The sequence below is a fragment of the Pelobates fuscus genome, chromosome 1 (genome assembly GCF_036172605.1).
Source record: "Pelobates fuscus isolate aPelFus1 chromosome 1, aPelFus1.pri, whole genome shotgun sequence".
Taxonomy (NCBI): domain Eukaryota; kingdom Metazoa; phylum Chordata; class Amphibia; order Anura; family Pelobatidae; genus Pelobates; species Pelobates fuscus.
Window position 1 is genome coordinate 334714178 of NC_086317.1, and position 19053 is coordinate 334733230.

General features: G+C 41.5%; 1 protein-coding gene across 1 annotated transcript in view; it reads left to right on the plus strand.

Moving 5' to 3' along the window:
• NALCN (sodium leak channel, non-selective) overlaps positions 1 to 19053 on the plus strand; it is a 550494-nt gene that overhangs the window by 1206 nt on the left and 530235 nt on the right. The gene's annotated exons all lie outside the window — the stretch shown is intronic.

The following is a 19053-nucleotide window of genomic DNA, read 5'->3' on the forward strand; positions in this document are numbered from 1 at the left end:
GAGCAATTTGGAAAAGTAAATGGTTAGATGTTGTAATTTAAACCATGATTTATGATGGTTTATTTACTAAACAGTGAATTACGGTAAACTGGAAAGTATGCATAAAAAGACCCCCAAAAGTTTTCACTAAATTTTGTAATTTTCTTTTCAATTCACTGTTCATTGACTAAAGCCCAGAGATTGATAAATACAGTGTTACTATAGTAAGAGGATTCGAGAACTTGCACAAATAAATGTGCTACTAAAAATAACAATAATAAAACGTCCAAAGATAGAGAGGGGGGGGGGAGGGGGACTTAAATAAAAATAAAAATTAATAATAGTTTTTGAGTGTGTGTCTGTATGTCAGTGTGTGTGTGTGTGTGTGTGTGTGTGTGTGTCTGTGTCTGTCAGTGAGTGTGTCTGTTTAGGTGACCAGTCCTCCTCCAGTCTCATGGGAAAGGGGAAGGTCTTTTTACTCAGCCAGAATCACTATATTAAGCTATACCCTGATGAGATAGGAAGCACTTTAGTGGCTGTCTGAGTGCCTGCCACTAGAGGTGTCACTTGCCAGCCATGTAAACACTGTCTCTTCCCTGCAAGGACAGGCTATAGACACTAGAACCACTACATTAAGCTGAAGTGATCCTGGTGACTATAGTGTCCCTTTAAGAACTATATTTTTGTAGCTGAAAATAAAGCTTTCCTAGTTTAAAAAAACCTGGCTCCTAACATATTTAGCTGGCTTGTAGATGCCAAGTAATTTTGTCAAGCCCTTCTATGGTGATCCTTAAGGGGAAAACTGCGGGCACCATAAAAACCTCAAATTAAATTGTTATGGTGCCAGGAGGTCCATGGCATTGGCTTTCCTTTAGGGGTAACCCTAAAGTATATTTCCTGTGTTTGATCGCAGTGCTACCCTGTCCTTTTGCTATCTGACATCTTAAATAACAGAAGGCTCGGGCAACAACGGACAGGTACTTACTTTTTTTTGAATAGTGACTTCTAAAATTTCAGTTAGTGGGCAGATAGAGAGGCACTGCGATCCAGCACTGGAACACAAACTTTGGGGTTAAACCATTTGTGAATTATTCCAGATTTTTGCTAGATTTGGCTTGATAAATGCAGATTTGAAAGCATACTTATCAAACAACAAGGAAAAAATAATAATCTTGTTACATTTGTGTAAATGGTGTAATCTGTCTTCAAAAATTGGTCAAGAGAATGTGTTTTATGATTTACTAGCATTTGAAAGGAACTTGCAAAACTTTGATGTTGAATCAGTTGTGTTAGATACTATTCCGAATTCAGGCAACTTGTATATTTTATACAGATGTGCTATTTTAAAGTGGTTTTTTAGTGTGCCAAAACATGCTTTTTATTAAATAGGCAGCAACATCAACAGTTGTATTTACCGCCTGTGTATATTATGGATTTACAAGAGCAACCTAATACTTATAAAATATTAAAAGAAGAAACAAAATGGAAAAGTTACTAAAGAAGAAATTATCTCTTATGGCAATATATCTTTTAATTGGTTGGCAGGCAGTAATAGTAGCAGAAGCATAGACCTGCTATAATACAGAACATTGCCATGAGTGCTTCTACTCAGTACAAACTGATGTGTTGTTTGCTCTCTATTGTATAACTCTTATACAATATTGTATAAGAGTATAATATGGTCATTTCTGCAAGATTTGTTTCATCATTATTTTTAATGTCTTCTCGTTTATTTTTCTTTATGTGCTACATATTTGATTTGGGGGAGTTCCAAACAGAAGTAAAAATATTCATGTTGTGATATAACATTAGGGAAATATATGTACATATTTTATGTACAATTTATAAGCAAAAGTAAATATAAGTCCAAACTATATTCAATTATCTTTGTTTTGATCAGCAAAGATAATATTATATATTTGTGGTCAGGGACAGTAAGCCGAGTTATAGTAGTGATGGTGTAAGTCAATTGTGGTGTGCCGAAACCGACGTTCAGGTAGACTTGTAAAAAAAAGGCCCACCAAACTTGAATAGCTTGATAATGGGAGCGGTGGATGGGCTGAACCAGGCAGTATCGACCCAGAAAAAGAGGAGGACTGTGTATTTATAGACTGGGTAACCCTCTGCCTTCCTATTTGTGGTCAGGGACAATACGTTTAACACTTTAACACTTTAATACATGTTGACATTACATAACTAATACTTTAAATGCCTGCCTCAATACCCTCTCTGGTTGAGGGATGCAACTGGTGTATGCAGATGATCTCCCCCATTATAGCAATCAAGGACGTGTACTGGAATATTCAACTAGAGACTGCAGAAGCAGTGTCTATTCTAAAAGAATGATCTGAAAATGTTGAATGTTGTATCCAAGTAGTTTTATAGTGTTGTGAGCTAATTTAAGGTTTAGGTGGCCAAAGTTTGTGAACACCACCACAGTATTGATTGAGCAGGGCTGGACAGGCCCACCGGGATACCGGGAAATATCACGGTGGGCCGCAGCACCTGGGGCCAGACAGATAGCCCAAATCATCAGATTCATGTAAGTTTAATATTTTTCCCTCGGACTGTGTCAGCCTGTCAGTCAGAGGGGAGTAAAGAGGGAGGGGCTTGGGGCTGGTGCGGCCGCAATTAGGCTGCCCGCAGCCGGAGGGAGACCTGTCAGTTTCCCTGCACAATGTAAATCAATTTTGTCTGCATGCCCCATCCCCACACCTAAGCCCCACCTCCTGAATGGAAACTCCGCCTCTCACATGCAAGCCTTGCCCCCACGGACGTTGCTTTCCTCGCTGGAAGGAAGAGGCCACAAAATGTCAACTTCACCTACCAGTGATAGGTAAGCTTCAGCCATTACAGTGATTGTGTGTGTGTGTGTGTGTGCCTGCTAGTGAGTGAGCTTTGTGTGTGTGTATGCCTGCTAGTGAGTGAATTTGTGTGTGTATGTGTGTATGCTAGTGAGTACGCTTGTTTGTGTGTGCCTGCTAGTGAGTGAGCTTGTGTGTGTGTGTGCCTGCTAGTAAGTGAACTTGTGTGTGTGCCTGCTAGTGAGTGAGCTTGTGTGTCTGCCTGCTAATGTGTGAGCTTTGTGTGCCTCCTAGTGAGTGTGTGTGTGTGTGTGCCTGCTAGTGAGTGAGCTTGTGTGTTTGTGCCTGCTAGTGAGTGAGCTTGTTTGTGCATGTGCGTGTGTGTGTGTGTGTGTGTTTGTGCATCTGCTAGTGAGTGAGCTTATGTGTGTGTGCCTAAGTGCCTGCTAGTGAGTGAGCTTGTGTGTGTGTGTCTGTGTGCCTGCTAGTGAGTGAGCTTGTGTGTTTTTGCCTGCTAGTGAGTGAGTTTGTGTGTGTGTGTGTGTGCCTGCTAGTGAGTGAGCTTGTGTGTGTGTGTGTGTATGCCTGCTAGTGAGTGAGCTTGTGTGTGTGTGTGTATGCCTGCTAGTGCATGAGCTTGTGCGTGTGTGTACGCGTGCTAGTGAGTGAGCTTGTGTGTGTGTGTGTGCGCCTGCTAGTGAGTAAGCTTGTGTGTGTATGTGTGTGTGTGCCTGCTAGTGAGTGAGCTTTTATGTGTGTGTGCATGTGTGTGCGCCTGCTAGTGAGTGAGTGTGTGTGTGCCTGCAAGAGATTGAACTAGTGTGTGTGCCTGCTAATGAGTAAGCGTGTGTGTGTGTGTGGATGCCTGCTAGTGAGTGAGCTTGTGTGTGTGTGTGGCTGCTAGTAAGTGGGATTGTATGTTTGTGTCACTGAGCTTGTCTGTAGTGAGCATTTGTGTGAGTCAGTGAGCTTGTCTGTAGCGAGCATGTGTGTGTCAGTGAGCTTGTCTGTTGGAAGCATGTGTGTGTGTGTCAGTGAGGTTTTCTATATGGAGCATGTGTGTGTCGGTGAGCATGTGTCTGCCAGTGAGATTGTCTTTGGTGAGCATGCGTGTGTCAGTGATCTTGTCTGTGGTGAGCATGTGTGTATCAGTGAGCTTGTTTGTGGTGAGCATGTGTGTGTCAGTGAGCTTGTTTGTGGTGAGCTTGTGTGTCTGTGTGTGTGCCTGCTAGTGAGTGAGCATGTGTGTGCCTACTAGTGAGTGAGCTTTGTGTGCCTCCTAGTGAGTGAGCTTGTGTGTGTGTGTGTGTGTGTGCCTGCTAGTGAGTGAGCATGTGTGTTTGTGCCTGCTAGTGAGTGAGCTTGTGTGTGCGTCTGTGTGTGTATGTGTTTGTGCGCCTGCTAGTGAGTGAGCTTGTGTGTGGGCCTGCAAGTGAGTGAGCTTGTGTATGTGTGTGAAGGAGATAGTTCTGGTGTACCTAATGTACCACACAGGAGAGAGGGAGATAGACTAGCACTAGGCTGCTCAGGTTACTGGAACACATAGGGATCACTAAAAACCTATGAAAAAGAATGACTAAATAAAAAACAACTCTGAACAAGTGTAGACTCCAGTGTAGACTCCAGGAGCTAGCTAAGTGACTGATGGCTAGAGCAAAACAAACCAGGAGATGCTGTACCTTTAAATGCCTTTAAATAGGTGCGGTATCTCTTTAAATCATGAGAACATAGTATAGAAATGCAGAGTAGATTCAGAAAAGAGAATCTATACCAAAAAATAATAATAATAATAAAATAAAAACAATAAAGAAGAGACTCAAATTGGATGAGAGTAATGTGAGTCTCTAATTCTTAACTGGAAATGTGGCAAAAAATGCGAGGAATAAGTGACTGAGTCCTCAATCAATGAGGGTGGATGATACTTTCTTAAATCTTATACTTTGTATCAGTAAAGCTGGAAAGTAACTCTACAGTAAGTGCTACAGTACAAGAAACTGCAGGCTAGGCAATATTATTGTATATCGCTAATGGACTGAAGCAGAAAACTGGATGCGATTGTAAAAAAAGTACCAGTTTATTCCATATGTTAAAAATAGTAAAAATATTAAAAATAAAGGTAGAGAATAAATCAGAGATGCATTACCAGACTATAGTGCCACAAATTGATTGCAAGGACCTTCGGATAAGTTCGGATGGATATAGATTGAAATAATCCGTATTCTGGCTGCCGGTGAGGACGGCGTTCATCTGCAAGCACGTACCGAACTGGAGCCTCACTTCAGAGGACGTGCAGAGCAGACCGCTCCGTTTGTGGTAGTTTCCAAACGTGTCCTGCGTTCAAAGATAGGCTGCTGTTGTGACTGCTGGTAGCTGTGTCTGATCCTGTATGCGTCTATGGACGTCTGTCTAACGCGTTTCGTAGGGGATAAGCCCTACTTCATCAGAGACATAATGCTGTCCATTGCTTCAGTGTTCATTTATATACATATTGCCTTAATTACCAATAATACAATTATACTTTTGATACATAAATGACATGTATAAGAATACATTACAAACGGAATTTAATAAACAGGATGAAATAAAAACGATGTTGAAAACAGTAATATAAAACAATCTCCACATGATTATAGGGGGTAGATAAAACAATAATAGGGAATACATAAAAAACATTCCATGAGATACTTCATAGAGGAATGGGTTGTCTAATGCTGGATATCAATTAAAAAATATAAATAAATAAATAAATATATCGATAAATAGATTAAATGGAAAAATCTTCAGGGTTAGTTGATCCATTAAGTAAATGGCTAACAATGTAGGACCACAATAAAAGAATCACAGATGTATAAAGTAGAGAAAACATCTATGTAGGGAGAAAATAAATAAATATGTGCAGAAGCCAGGGGAGAGTAATGGATAAAGAATATATCAGAATAACAGAATGATAGTACAAAGAGGTTAGGTGTACATAATTAATTTTGTCCATTCTGAAATAAAACAGAAGAGAAATTAGTATTCAAATTAGTTCATATATTGTTATATTAAATGAGTGATGTGAAGGAAATATTTATTTTTAAAGTGCTGCTTGTGTGCAGAATATGTGCTAATCTGAAATATAGTGCACTAATAAATAAAGAGGATGTGAAAAAAAAGGAAGAAAATTCTTTAAAAAATGTTTTTTATAAAAAGGCATTAAGCTCAAAATCTACATTTAGTCCTTTAGGGACTAAAGTCTCTAACTTAAAAATCCATTTGGCTTCTGTTTGGTCTAAAACCTTATCGATACTTCCTCCTCTCCAATTTATCTTTACTTTCTCAATAGACATAAATTTAAATCCTGTGGGGTCTCCCCCATGAGTTTCTTTAACCCCTTAAGGACACATGACATGTGTGACATGTCATGATTCCCTTTTATTCCAGAAGTTTGGTCCTTAAGGGGTTAAAGTGCTTGGAGAGATTATGTGTTAGGAGTCCCTTCTTAATATTTCTGATGTGCTCTGCGATGCGTATTTTAAGTGATCTTTTTGTACGTCCAACATACTGTTGGGAGCATGGACATGTTATTAGATATATGACTTCCGATGTGGTACAGTCCATATTAGTCTTGATGTCATATTCTTCTTGAGTGGTGAAGGATTTGAATTTGGTAATGGAGTCTTCTAAAGATGGATTGTTCCTACATGCTAAACATTTCTTGCATCTAGTGAAACCATGAGATGTATCTTGATCCGAGTTGGCATTCACAGTTTTAATGGTAGGTGCCAGCATAAGTTGTAAGTTAGATGCCCTGGTGAAGATGATCTGAGGTTGATTGTCTAGAAGTTTTGATAACGTTGTATCGTTCTTGAGGATCCCCCAGTGTTTTCTCAATATCTACTGTATCATATGCGATTGAGGATTGTACTTGATAATAAAAGTGGGTGCTGAGTTGAACGATTCTGCAGTACTTGGTTTCTTACATAAAGTGTCTTCTCTTGGAGTAGTTAATGCTATATCCATAGATTTTTCCAATAATGTTGAAGGATACCCTTTATTCAGAAATCTCTGTTTCATTTCTTCCATTTGTGACTTACACACCTCATAGTTCGAACAATTACGTCTTACTCTCCTAAACTGATTTTGGGGTATGTTCCTTAACCATGTAGATTTATGATGGCTATTAAAAGGAATAAAACTATTACAGTCAACGTTTTTCTTAAAAGTCTTGGTGTTGATTTGTCCCTCTTCGATGTATACAAGTCTTGGTGTTGATTTGTCCCTCTTCTTTTCTGAATCTACTCTGCATTTCTATACTATGTTCTCATGATTTAAAGAGATACCGCACCTATTAGCCATTTAAAGGTACAGCATCTCCTGGTTTGTTTTGCTCTAGCCATCAGTCACTTAGCTAGCTCCTGGAGTCTACACTTGTTCAGAGTGTTTTTTTATTTGTGTATGTGTGTGCCTGCTAGTGAGTGAGCTTGTGGGTGTGTGCGTGTGTGTATGCCTGCTAGTGAGTGAGCTGGTGCATATGTGTGTGCACCTGCTAGCGAGTGAGCTTGCGTGTGTGTGCCTGCTAGTGAGTGAGCAAGCTTGTGTGTGTGTGCCTGCTTATGATTGAGCTAGTGTGTGTGCCTGCTAGTGAGTAAGCGTGTGTGTGTGTGCCTGCTCATGAGTAAGCGTGTGTATGTCTGCTAGTGAGTGAGCTTTTGTGTGTGGCTGCTAGTGAGTGAGCTTGTATATCTGTGTCAGTGAGCTTATCTCTAGGGAGCATGTGTGTGTGTGCCTGCTAGTGAGTAAGCGTGTGTGTGCCTGCTAGTGAGTGAGCTGTGTGTGTGTATGTGCCTGCTAGTGAGTGAGCTTTGTGTGGGTGTGTGTGTGTGTGTGGATGCCTATATATATATATATATACACACGTGACAATACATGGCACAGTGACTTATGGGGTTGGCATATATTTTTTTCCAGGCCTGCTTTGTATCCCCAATCCGGCCCTGTGATTGAGTACGGATTAACAATTAGAAATTCTAAAGTGAATTTATTGAAAATGGTCAGAGTCTATTATATGAACGGTTGGTATTTGCAGGGAGTGCTGCAAGTACCAGCAATCTACTGTGGTCATGAGATGATCTAATGCAGTATGAGGTCTTGAAATGGTGGAGTTTTGGTAGGTTGTTTGGCAGCCATGGGGTGTGCTTGGAAGAGTACCCGAAATTGGAATATGTATACGGACAAGGTAAGATTGCTGTGTTGCTGCCAGCCAAGTCAACTTCCAAATCAACCTCATTATTGTTAGTGAGGAGGACCAGCCTTTATTTATAATTTCACATGCTGCTGTGTTGTCTAAGTAGCATTAGACAGATATTCCCCCATAGAAACCCACAGGCGTATGCGGCAGCGACGATGGAGTATACTTCAAAGAGAGCTGAAGATTTACTGAAAAGAGGGTCTCTGTGGGCCATATATCCATATGGAATAAGTTATTATTGAAAATGGCTACAAATCCGGTGTGGACAGCAGCTTCAGTACAGATAACGGAGGATTCAACCTGACATTGGGGGAATGAACATGGCTTTCCCGTTCCAGTTGGATAGAACGTTTAGCCCCATGAACAGGCCTGCTCGAATCTGAGTGTCGAGTTCTAAGTGCAATTGTTAGTAGGTAACCAGGGTGCAGGCTGAAAGAAGTAGCGACCTTGTGGTAAACGCGTATGGCAAAGTTCACAGAACCAAGGAGAGACTGGAGATCCAAACGGGAATAGGTATCTTTGCCCAGGAAGGACACCAGGCTGGACCTTGCCAGGTAGAGGGGGCTGGACTGCAATATCAAGTACAATTTTATACCCAGGGCAATTAGGAAGGGTCTGCTGTTTAACTTAAAACTTAAGGCAGCAAAACACTCGGGCATGAAAACAGATCCAAGGTCTTGTGCATACTTTGGGAGCATACTTTCTCCTCTACTGATATGTATTAGTCTAGATAATGTATCACTATGTCCAGTTACTTATGTGCAAGACAACTACCAGTATTGAAAATGTTTCAGATTGCACCTTACCTAAGAACACAATAGGCCTGCCCAATTTGTCTTTAAGTCCTTGTATTCAACTATGTTGAAACCAAGAAGTGACAAGACTCTTAGTGGGCCAACTAGGTTCAAAAAACATAAAAGACAGTGGTTTAATTCCTGTGAAATGGCTGCAGAATAGTTCTGTCTCATAGGCTCTGATCTAAACGGGTGTTGAATTGAGTCAAAGCTGCAGTCGATTTGGCCTAAAAAGATGAGGGATAGTCATAGAATGCATAACCACTATACTTGTGCCCCAGATCCACAATTTATGTAAAATAGAGATCTAGGTCTTCCCTGTAGTGTAGGGACGAGTAACAGATAACATCTCTATATAGACCAAAGGCCAGAATGAATTCAGGTATAGTCAGTTTTACTCAGTCTGGGAACCCTAGCTTTCAAAACTACTGACAAGTCTCATTAACAGTACACCTTGTTCTCTGCAAGGTCTTGGGGGGCAATCTACAAGGAGACCAAATTGATGTCTAAGCCTTCCAGTATGTCCTTCCTAATTGAGAGGGAAGCTAAATGTGCTGGTGTAATAAAATGAGAAAAGAGAACATATGATTGTAACTGGTAATGTTACTTTAATGTTTCTTTGAGAAGATGGAAGTAAGGAGTATGAAGTAAGGTAACCCGTGGGAGGGTTAGGAACTCCTGAGTTAAGAGATTCTAACTTCTCCAGTTTGTCGTTATCGTGAGACATACTATGATGAAGAGTAAATGTAACGGTCATGCTGGTGATAGTGTAACCCTGCATCAACTAGTGGGTTGCAGTATAGTGCCTAATGGCGTAGAAATTAGTTAAACGAGTGGAAGGCCCCACTAAATGCCAAGTGGCTGTTAGAGGATCTAGCTGTGAATTGGCCAAGTGACTGAGGCCACTGAACGAAGCGGCGGCAATGTTGGCCTCTCGGTGACAAGACATTCAAATGAGTGGGCATGACAGGTGAGGCTTCATCTAATACCCTGGAGAGTTTGGAGTGAGACTCTAGCTATGAGTTGGGCCGATTGGCGAATACCTGAGGATGGGAGTTGGCCTTGCAGGACTGAATTACAATTATACTAGATTATGGTCCGCATCAATACACTTTACAGCCAGTTGATCTATCCCTAAGGAATATAGGGGAATAGAAATGTAATAAATTGATAGCAAGCATGTTGGAATGTATGTATATTGCCCAACTAGTGTGTGGTTGAGCTTACGAAAGGAATATCATATAGAGGAACCTAAACACACCATAATAACGCCAATGGGAATATGTCAAGGATAGTGTAAGTGCTAAATGAGGTCAGGGTATAACGTACCTATGTTGTGATTAAATATTAAAACATCATCAACAGGATGATAAGTAGGGATAGAAGAAACCTAGATAATAATGGAACTTATGATTATGAACATAAACCTAGGCCAATCAATATGGATATGAAAGAGAGATACCTAGTAGTGCTGCATCTAGTTATGAGTTCCCACTGTGTGTCCTTCCATACAAAGGACCTGAAGTACATATTAGAAAGATTGAAACATCTCTAGTTTACTAGCAGAAAGAAAAATATGTGAGATTTAGTAAGTGTCTGTGATTATACAAGGCTTAAAGGACCACTATAGGCACCCAGACCACTTCAGCTTAATTAAGGGTCTGGAGTGCCAGGTTCCTCTAGTTTTAACCCTGCAGCTGAAAACATAGCAGTTTCAGAGAAATTGCTATGTTTACACTGAGGGTTAATCCAGCCTCTGGTGACTGTCTCACTGACAGCTGCTAGAGTAGCTTCTGCGATTTTCACTGTGAAAATCACAGTGAGAATACGCTGGACTTCCATAGGAAAGGATTGAGTAATGCTTTCATATGGGCTGTTTGAATGCCGCGCGGCTCTTGCTGCGCATGCGCATTCGGATCTGACGTCGGCAGGGGGTGGAGAGTTCCCCAGCACAGAGGAAGCCCGGTGCTGGAGAAAGGTAAGTGGCTGAAGGGGTTTAACCCCTTCAGCCCAGCGGGAGGGGGGCCGTAAACTGTATTTAGATGTGCATATATGCATATATAGATGTGCATGTATAAATACATATTTTTATTTGCCTTTTTTTTTTTACTTGTTTTGTTAGCTTACAGATTGCAGTATGATATGTTTCTTTTTTCTTTTTCCCCATGAGGACCCAACATAACTATACCTAGCTGCAGGGTAGCTAAATGAGATCCTATTGAGAAGTTATGGAATTATATAATAAAATGGGGTTAAATGAATGTTGATGACATTTGAGTAGACCAGTTGCATTTTAGTATGTTTATTAATAACACCCAAGTGGCGGACCTGGCTCGTGGCATGTCTTGATTTGAAGTGTGACAATAACATACTTATATGAGGCTTGTGTATATAGCCGTGTAACCATAGGACATAATTATGACCAACATAACTTTAAAGTACACTTGACTAGGCCTGTGCAGAGCCCAGAAAAGATTAAAACAATGTTTTAACAGGCAGTTATTAACAGGCAGTACCATAAATGCTAACCACATGTATAGGCCCAAGTTTGGGCCTGACCTAAACTTAGACTGTCCTTGCAACACTTAGCCATATAATTACTAAACAATGTAGGCGCAATGAGTGCCTGAATATTCAGAGGGCGGACACACGGAATGCATACAGTTACTGAGGCTGGAATAGGCCTGGTGAACATAAGTAACAAATGCTGATCTGCTCAAAGCTGACAAGTATAGCCAAGGCCATGTGGGCCAACCGTAATAGGCTGCAAATGTAAAAAATTGAATATGGCGTAGCATTTATTATACAATAAAATGCAGGGTGACTAGCTGAATTCCATATGATAAAATTGATATGGCCAAATGAGAGATGAATACAGTAAGCAGAATGCATGAACCTAATTGTGGTATCCCTATGATGCCATGTATGATTGAAATAGGCCAAATTTGTGTTAGTAGTGAAATTCACCATATCCCAATAAGGGCAGAATACGGACTGAACTGCGTATGCCTCCCTAGTTAGTGAAAGGTTGAATACATGTTGGATGTCAGTGATCGAGCGGCCTAACACGGATCGAACGAACAAACTTACGGTGTTGTTGTAAATAACGCACAAACAGCAACAGGAATTGCCACAGCTGAGCCGGACACCACAGTGCCCCATGAGCTTCAAGGGAGGCGGCTGTTTTTACTAGAGTGAGGTAAAATGAATACTTGAGTAGGTCGCACAAGGCCAACACCAGCTTGTTTGGAAATAAATAGTTCTATACTGAACCAGACAGCATTGACCCAGAGGAAGGGGAGGCCTGTGTATTTATAGGCCAGGTAAACCTTCCCACAACTACAGGCTTCGCCTTCCTATATATATATTCAGAAGTGCAGGGGATGTTCTAAATTGAGAACCGGGTGCCTGACCACACATGGCACATCCCTTAGCACATTGTTATATTGTTTTTGTGTGTTTTTTAATTGTGAAGTATCAGTGAGTGGCAGTCACTTGCCCAGAACAGCCTCACCAACTACCTTTGCCATTTAGCAGAGGCACACATTTATACTCTCATCCAACTCACTTGCAGTGATGACAGTCTTTGTAAACCAACATATGTAGATAAGCACTCTAGCACCATAACCACTACAAACCATTGCAGTGGTTATGTTTCCATCATGCCCTTGTGTTGGCCCCTGGTTCTTAGTTAAACAATGTCAATCAGTTGTTGTTGCTGCTTTATAAATACCAGTAATAAAGTAATTATAAAGAGCAAATTGCACTTCTACATTACCAGTATCAATTTTGTTCATATCTTGAAGGCATTTATCAGCTGAGAGATTCAGCCAATGATTGGCTTCCAAACTTTAATATTGCTAATACAAATGTGCAACTTCTGCAGTAGCAGTATGCTAGGCCATGAGCACATGAGGGACCCTCAGTTTGTTCAAAACAATTTAAAAAGTAAAGTATTTCACTACTCGGTCAATAGTGTTGCTTATGGTACATTTTGCTTTTTTCACTCCTACTCTGAAATCATATTTCTTCCTTCTATATTTGATGCAAATTCCGTTTAAGTGGAAAAATAATTGTACAGGGATTATATTATGTATTTTTTTGCATTTGTGTCATTTAAGATAATCCCTGATAGATGTGCATTTCAGATATATATCAAAGATGACCGGATCTAATTAGAGCACATAGCTAGCACAGTAGGCTGAAGGTTAAATATAATTTACTTGAACAACCTTCCTGAAAGCTATTGAGTCATTAAAGAAATTTACAGCGCGGGCAGATCTTATTCTATTCATGGTAAAGTTTTAAAACTTTTTGCATGAGTGAGCACTGAGTCCACATTAGATAATATGTGCATAATTTAAAGACTATTAACTTACTTTTCAACTAAAGTATAGCAATTTCCTCATATTCTCATGTATTTCCTTACTAGTTTTCAGCCAGCTACATTTAGATTACAACCTCAACACTTTGTATACTGGTGTATATCCATGTGTTATTTGCCAATCTTGCTGTCTGCCATTTTTCTTATTATTCTAATGTGTCAATTTTTTCTGTTGATGTGGGAATGGGTAAAAATGCAAAATGCGACTGCCGGGCTAGCCGGGCTGCACATCAGACGTGTTTATGTGAAGCTCCTGCTTCACCGACTAAAAATAGACTTTAAACGCCACAAAGAGAAAAGAAACTACCTGGAAACTAAGCTACAACCAGCATTAAACCCCCCAACAGAGGGATGGGACGGAAGAATAAAAAAAACGCCTGCCTGGAGAGCCCCTACCAGCCTGATATCAGGCGATCCTTTGAAAGGCTGCAACTGCCTCCGCAGCCTAAAATGGCGCCGGGTAGACCCCGAAGTGCCAGTGATTCCGACTCATCCATAGAAGGGGAGAGCCCCCAGGTCGCAACCCCGGATGCAGAAATATTTGGGTCCGAAACGTCAGACCCTGATGACTTGCCCTAAAAAACTTCTCCTGGACCTAAGGGCGATGTGGAAGTGAGACCTGGCTGGAGTACGAACAGAGGTAACCAGCGTAAAAGAGCGCTTAGACACAGTTGAAACACGAGGGGGTGAAAGAGACACCTTGCTGACTGAAGCCAGAAAACAAATAGACACACTAACGCTCCAACTCCAAAGACTCACCCACTCAGTTACGGCGCTGGAAACACGCCACCGCAAAAGGAATATCTGCATACGCGGAGCCCTTGAAGAAATAGGCTTGGAGGCCCTACTGACATATGTAAATAAAATGGCAGTGATAATGGGGGCGAAAAAAGATGGAGATACCTGGCCGATAACGGCAGCATTCCTAATCCGAAAAGCCCCGACTGCCCCTGCAGATGCATCAAGGAACATCATAGCCGTCACCCGAGACGCTGCGGTTAAAGCTACACTGATGAGCTACTCCAGAAAGACTCCCACCATCACAGTAGACAACCACCTTGTGAAAGTCTTTGCTGACCTCCCGTTTATAACCCTGTTGGAATGAAGGAAGTTCATGCCGATCACCCGCCAATTGAGGGACAAGGGCATCAGGTACCGATGGGGAGTGGCAGGTACTCTGGTGGTCCCACTAAAAGACTCTATCTTAACACTGTCCACAGACGAGGACCCTGCGGGATTTCTTCAGGCCCTACAGCTACAACAACAAGTTCCCACGGAAGGCGTGGGAGAAAATAAGAACCGTGAGAATAGCATAGGAGCATGGAAAAACAGGGAAAACGGCACCCGCAGAACCCCTCACGGACCTGAAAGGGTCAAGGACTGTAGCTTGCGCACTCACCGCCGAACGGAGGATGCGGCTTCCATCACCACATACTCTGACGGAACTTGAGACAAAAGAAGCACCGAGTTGCAAATGACCTGTCGGACCCTGTGTTTATGTACCCATGTTTTATTTGCAGTCATAGACCACCTTCGATAGGTGTATCCTGATCCCTTAACCCCTTAAGGACACATGACATGTGTGACATGTCATGATTCCCTTTTATTCCAGAAGTTTGGTCCTTAAGGGGTTAAACGGATTGTATACGCTACAGGACAAGATAAGATGCAAACCACTGTAGATTATGTTTTCACCTATACGTGTATATTTTAGACAGCAAACAATCTGTCTGACCCTAAGACTGAATGCCTAAGTTTTACTAGCAGTCATAGACTGCTTATGATGGGTATATTTAACTCTCTTAAATAGAGTGCACATGCTACAGGACAAGATAAGATGCAAACCACTGTTGATTATGTTTTATCCTATACTTGTATATTTTAGACGGCAAATGATCTGTCTGACCCTAAGTCTGAGTGCCTAAGTTTTACTAGCAGTCATAAACTGCTTATGATAAGTATATTTTACTCTCTTACACAGATTGTACATTTTATTTTGTTTATAATTATGTTTCCTGGACTTAGACAGCCGCTACCAGATATATGATTACAGTTATAATTGTTGTCTTACGTCCAGAGGGGAGTATGTTTAGACTAAAAGACCACCCAATTAGTATATAATGACGAGTTTATCTTACGTGTCTTTTCTTAGAAGGGCATAGTCTGATTAAATAGAGTATGCCCCATATGTATAGATAACGTATCCAACATCAGCATGCTCATAGCTTGGAGAATGACAAATTATTGGTTTAAATTGTTTATTCTAAATGAAAAAGGTGCAGTATTTAGTTTATTTTAGTTTATTTTTATTTTATGTGCCGTGAAGCTATATCCCATGTACACTTGTCAGAAGATATCTCGGCTATCGTTGCCAACTACATGTGTATGTACATTTCTGCACACCACAAATAAAGAATATAAAAAAAAATAAAAAAAATGCAAAATGCAATGGAACTATTTGTCTAACTATTTAAGCAGTGCAATCCATACTCTTATTAAGAAAACGTTTAATCAATATGTTTTATTTTTTTGTACGTCAGAAAAGGCCTCTCTCTACATTATTAAGCTATCACGCCTACAGCAAACCTCAGCTCATTGAAGTTGTTATGAGGATAAAAGGGAGTCAGTGAGCAATAATACATTTAGGGCTTTAACTCTTTTGCAACAGTTTAACACAGAAAGTTGGTCCTTTTGTGCTTGACACATGTGACCCCCAGCACTGCCTATCTGCCTCCACAGTGTGAAAGTTTAAAGGACCACTATAGTGCCAGGAAAACATACTCATTTTCCTGGCACTATAGTGCCCTGAGGGTGCCCCCATCCTCAGGGACCCCCTCCCGCCAGGATTTTCACAGTGAGAAGCACGCAAGCACCTCTAGCGGCTGTCAATGAGACAGCCACTAGAGGTTTTGGAGGCTGGATTAACCCTCAGTATAAACATAGCAGTTTCTCTGAAACTGTTATGTTTATAAAAAAAAAGTTAATCCTAGAGGGACCTGGCACCCAGACCACCTCATTAAACTGAAGTGGTCTGGGTGCCTAGAGTGGTCCTTTAACCAGACAGCCAGTGACAAGCAGAGAGTGCCAGCTGATGTTCTTAGCATATTTTAGAAAAATAGTGTGCACTAAACCTTCACACTGGGGTCGTAGAATGAAGATAGAGTTTGGTGTTTAGAGCACTGGAGGACACGTTTGGGAGTTAAGCTGTTGCAAAACTGTTTGTTTGACCTCTGAAGGTGAGACGGTGCCCAGACATGCCTGCTCTCCTTAAGACTTCAATGAGGGGAAGTTGTTGTGGGAGTGAGAGTATTTCTTAAATACCTGCAGCTGAAATTTCCAAAAAGGGCCAAAAAGTTTTCTCCAATGTATACAGAATCCACTTGAAAAAATAAAAGATTACACATGTTAACAAACATAAGTGAAAAGGCAGAATTTTTAATGTTCAAATCTTACAAGTTTAACTATATACACATTCATTTTGTTTACGACTTTCATTATTAAAGGAACACTATAGGGCAGGCTTCCCCAAACTTCGGCCCTCCAGATGTTGCTGAACAAGAACTCCCATGTATGATCGAAACAGGTAGGCTGAGAATCATGGGAGTTGTAGTTTAGCAACATCTGGGGGGTGGGGGGGCGGAGATTGGGAAAGCCTGCTAAAGGATACAGAATACAAACTTGTATTCCTGGCCCTATATTGTTAAAATCCAATTTTAGTCTCCCAGCTCCCACTTGCCTCCCTTAAAAAGAATGAAAACGCACTGGCTCCGCCCCCACTGCGCCTCCTTGGCTTAGATTATCAACAATGAAGATCTCAGACAATCCAATGCTTTCCCATAGAAAAGTATTGGGAGGCTAATAAGCACACGCTCGACAGAATACCGCGCTGCACCAATCAGCATTTCCTCATAGAGATGCACTGAATAATTGCATCTCTATGGAGAACACTCAGCGCCTCCTTGCAGAGCCTGGAGACTCTGAACGTCCATTGTGTATCACTGACTCAGGAAGCAACCCTAGTGGCTGTCTGAATGACTGCACTGGAAGTGTCCCTACAGAGCCGGACTGACCCACCGGGATACTGGGAAATTTCCGGTGGGCCAAGGCATATGGGGCTGGACAGTACAGCATTCTACATAAAACCATTATAAATATAATTTTTACTATGTGTAGAGGGGCTGGTGTACTTAACTAAGTGGCTGCCTTGAGGATGTAAGCAGCCAATATACTGGCAGCGACTGCAGCCAGGAGGAGTGAGAAATCACTGTAAGTCTCACTCACACACGCTCCCAGCTCAGCATGACCACAGGAACCCAGCCTGACCTTTCACACGGGAAGAGATAAGCTGGATGGAGAAACATAATGTTGCTCTGAGAATCTCCACTGCTAATGACAGGTTCTTGTATGTGTGTTCAGCTGCCAATAACTGATAGTGATTGTGTGGACAAGCTTCTTGTCAGCATCCTTGAAAGTGTGCTGTCTTGGCGTCATACTTGACTCTGGCCTCACCTTTGAGCGTCACATACAGTATGTTGCCACATCCTGCAGATTCCATCTTAAAAACATAACCCACATGCACCCCTTTCTTACACAAGATGCTACCAAAGAGCTTGTCCACCATGCTCTAGTAATTTCCCCCATGGATTATTTTAACCCTGTAGTGGAGAGCTGATATCCCACAGCTATTCTCCACTGAAGATCCCAGGAAGGCTCAGGAACAAGGCAATAGTAAATCCACAGGCAAAGTTTCCAGCAGGCAAAATAACACAGCAAGATCCCCACAGCAATCCCAATAACTGGACGACACACAGTTTCAGGAACAGAACTGCTGGCTGGTACATCCAGCCTGCCTTTTATTACAACTGTACACAGACAGGCCACACCCAGGGGGAGGCATAAAACAACCAATAGTATCTTGGGTGCAACCCACAGATTCCCTCCCCTCAGCCTGGGAGATAATCCACTTATTGTACAGTTTCAAACATAACTTTTACACAATATCCATAACTTCTATAATATTCGTGCTACAAACATGCATTTTCATAATCAGCAGCCTTTAATTAGTAATCCTCTCAAAAATCGTCCCAATCCCTCCAGTAGATCAATAGTTAGTTGGAGGTCCCTTTATGACCGACCGCAAGCACATTTTCCTGCCCAAAACAGTTCCATAGATTTGAGCTGTGCGGTCGGTCAATTTTATTAATGACACGGAGGCTCCTATTATGCTATCTCTTTCTTACTTTATTCCTCAGCAGCAAAGAAAAAATATAACTGAAAGAGAAAAAATATGTAGAATATGAAATATATATAGATACAACCATATCTGCCTAGTAATAGGGCAGCCAATCAGTCTCTAGGAACAGTCCATAAATCTCCATCCTTGTATTTCCACTTCCTCTTTCTTTGCTGCTGTCCTCAGACCAGCTAAGTATTATTTTTTCTCTCCTAAATTGTGTGCTTGATTGTATTTATTAGGGTTTTATACCCTGTGTTTACTACCCAATATTATTGTTGATTACAGTATTTGCTGTTTTTCTGTATATTTTCGTTTAATTTCGTTTTATTTCGTCTATTTTTATTGAGGTTTCTTGTTACTGTTTGCCTCCCCTGCGTTCTTTTCCGCCGCTTCCCCTGTCTGTGTTGGCTTGTCTCTCACCCAGACAGGGTTCGCGGCTAGCAGGGGAGACTGACATCGGAGTTTAGTGCTCCTCGATTCCCTTCCCTCTCCCCTCGCGGCTGCGTGTGCGGCCGCGTTTTGTTTGCCGACCCGATAGCTATCTCCTCGCACCCGCTGGTGCGAGGGAGTTCCCGGCCGCGTGTGATTCACGCGCTCCCCGGCCATTGGCGGGGGAGGAGCTAAGT